The sequence below is a fragment of the Nymphaea colorata genome, chromosome 3 (assembly GCF_008831285.2).
Source record: "Nymphaea colorata isolate Beijing-Zhang1983 chromosome 3, ASM883128v2, whole genome shotgun sequence".
NCBI lineage: Eukaryota > Viridiplantae > Streptophyta > Magnoliopsida > Nymphaeales > Nymphaeaceae > Nymphaea > Nymphaea colorata.
Genome location: NC_045140.1, coordinates 29,111,541 through 29,114,806, shown reverse-complemented (window position 1 = coordinate 29,114,806; position 3,266 = coordinate 29,111,541).

Sequence of the window (3,266 nt, the reverse complement as noted above, 5' to 3'; positions counted from 1 at the left end):
ATTTTGAATGATTTAGTTGATCGAAATCACAAGTTTGTATGAGAATGAATAAGATTCAAGTCGTTAATTTGCTCCCCTATATTTAATCTAATGTGTTTCACTTGTTATTACATGTGTAATGAACGATTTAAATGATTGAAATCACAAGTTCATATGGATACAAGTGGGATCTATGCTTTTGTTTGACCCCTTTTACTTAATTCAATAAAACAAAAAGTTCTACTTATTGACTAACTACAAGCATCAAACTAATTATACATCAGATTTGTGTACATATGAATGGTGATTTCAATCATTTAAATCGTTACTTATGCATGTAATAACAAGTGAAACACATTAGATTAACTATAAAAGAGCAATGAACCACTTGAATTTTGTTCATTTTCATGCAAACTTGTGATTTAAATCCACTAAATCATTCAACGTGGATGTAGCAACATGTTAATCACATTCAATGAAATATGCGTGCTCAGATGAATCGCTTAAATCCCACTCGTATTGATACAAACTTGTATTTCAATTCATTAGATCCTTACTATTGATGTAACTCCAAGTTCAACTCATTGGATTGACTACAAGAGATCAAACTAATGCGTAGATCCCTTGCATCCATTTGAACTTGTGATTTCAATCAACAAAATCAATCATTGTACATGTAATAACAAGTGAAACGCATTAGGTAATGATAAGCGATCAAACGAATGACGTGAATCTCATTTTTGGTACAAACTTTTAGTTTGAACCATTAAAATCATTCGTTATAGATGTAATAACAAGCGAAACACGTTATATTAACTGTAATACAGCAAGTAAATAACTTAAATGTCATTTATGTTCATACAAGCCTGTAATTTCATTCCACTAAATCATACAACATGCATCTTTAAGCACATTCACGCATTAGTTTGTGATTCAAGTCATTCAATTGATCTCTTATAGTTAACCTAATGTGTTTCACTGTTTATTACTTATATAAAGAACGATTTAAATCACCAGTTCATACAGTTAAAAATGGAATCTATGCGTTAGTTTCATCCCTAGTAATTCAACTTGTCGTTACATTTATAGTACGCGATATAAGCGATTGAAATCAGTTGTTCGAATAAACATGAGTGGGATTTGAGCGATTCATTTGATCACACATATTTAATTGAATGTTTTTAACTTGTTAGTACATCCATTTTGAATGATTTAGTTGATCGAAATCACAAGTTTGTATGAGAATGAATAAGATTTAAGTCGTTAATTTGCTCCCCTATATTTAATTTCGATCAACTAAATCATTCAAAATGGATGTACTAGCAAGTAAAAAACATTCAATTAAATGTGTGTGATCAAATGAATCGCTTAAATCCCACTCGTGTTTATACGAACAACTGATTTCAATCGCTTATATCGCGTACTATAAATGTAACGACAAGTTGAATTACTAGGGATGAAACTAACGAACAGGTTATATTTTTAACTGTATGAACTGGTGATTTAAATCGTTCTTTATAGAAGTAATAGACAGTGAAACACATTAGGTTAACTATAAGGGATCAATTGAATGACTTGAATCACAAACTAATGTGTGAATGTGCTTAAAGATGCATGTTGAATGATTTAGTGGAACAAAATTACAGGCTTGTATGAACATAAATGACATTTAAGTTATTTGCTTGCTGTATTTCAGTTAATATAACGTATTTCGCTTGTTATTACATCTATAACGAATGATTTCAATGGTTCAAACTAAAAGTTTGTACGAAAAAATGAGATTCACGTCATTCGTTTGATCGCTTATCATTAGCCTAATGCATTTCACTTGTTATTACATGTACAATTATTGATTTTGTTGATTGAAATCACAAGTTCAAATGGATGCAAGTGTGATCAACGCATTATTTTGATCTCTTGTAGTCAATCCAACGAGTTGAACTTGTAGTTACATCAATAGTAAGGATCTAATGAATTGAAATCATAAGTTTGTATAAATACGAGTGGGATTTAAGCGATTCATCTGAGCACGCATATTTCATTGAATGTGATTAACATGTTGCTACATCCACGTTGAAAGATTTAGTGGATTTTAATCACAAGTTTGCATGAAAATGAACAAAATTCAAGTAGTTCATTTACTCTTTTATAGTTAATCTAATGTGTTTCACTTGTTATTTGTAAGACCCACGTTTTCTTTAAAACTGCCAAGTTTATCAAATGGAGACAAATGTGGAAAAAGATAGAGATAAGAGCTGATCTAATCACATTTGATGACAACTAACCACTTATTAACTGCTTTCTTGGAGGAAAAGAATCAACGATAGAAAGAGAGAGAGAACATAACGTCCTTCTTCTTGCCCTCTGGTTGGAGTAGAGGTTTGTGGCTGCTGGAAAGGAATCAGAAGCAGAAGTTGCTGCCAAGATTTTCAGAGGTATGGGGATGTTCAGCTTTGAATGGATCATGTAGCTTGCTATTTTCTGTTGTATGTTTGGGGAATAGATACACTTATACGCATGTCTTAATGGTAGATCTATGTGTTCTTACGCCTAAATAAGAATCGATTTGTGAAGTGTCGTATATTGGAATGATACTCATGCTTTTAGTTTTGTCTATTATTGATTTACATCCATGAGCATATGCAAGCATGAAACGTAACTACATGTGTGCAAAAAACGTACATACATATGCAATAATAATGAAAACGAAAAAGGGGTGATTAGAGCAATACCATGAGGTTCGGCCATATTTCCGAACTCTCAGGTTAGATGAAAAACCCCTGTTCGGTCATCCTCTCCCGTGAGAATCGAAGTAGTAGACTTCCTTGTTTCTGTCACGGGCATCGACAGCAGCGTTCGCCCTTTTCTTCAATCTTCCTGTTTGCTGGAGAGCTCTGGGAGAAAGGAATACAGGGAGATTTGCAGCAGAGGCGATTTGGGGGGAAAACAGTAACCCTCCCGTCGTCCGTCCTTCCCTGTCGGTTCCTCCACGTCGCAAGGCAGAGATGAAAAACGGTAGCAGCAGAGCAGGCAGCGGCGGCTTAGAGGGTCGGACGATCGATTGGAAGCAGCGCACGAAGAACCCTAGCGTCAGGGCATGGGAGGAAGACAGTCTCCTCCTCTCTGGTTCGTTCCCTTTTGAGGACGACGAAAGCTTCACCGTCGAGCGAACCATGCGAGGAAGGAGCCTTCGCGCGAGTTTGAAAGCTTCCCCCTCTCTGTTTTCGTTTTTTTTGGAGGACGGTGGAAGTTCCACCGTCGGGCGAAACTAGAACGAGAAGAAGGAG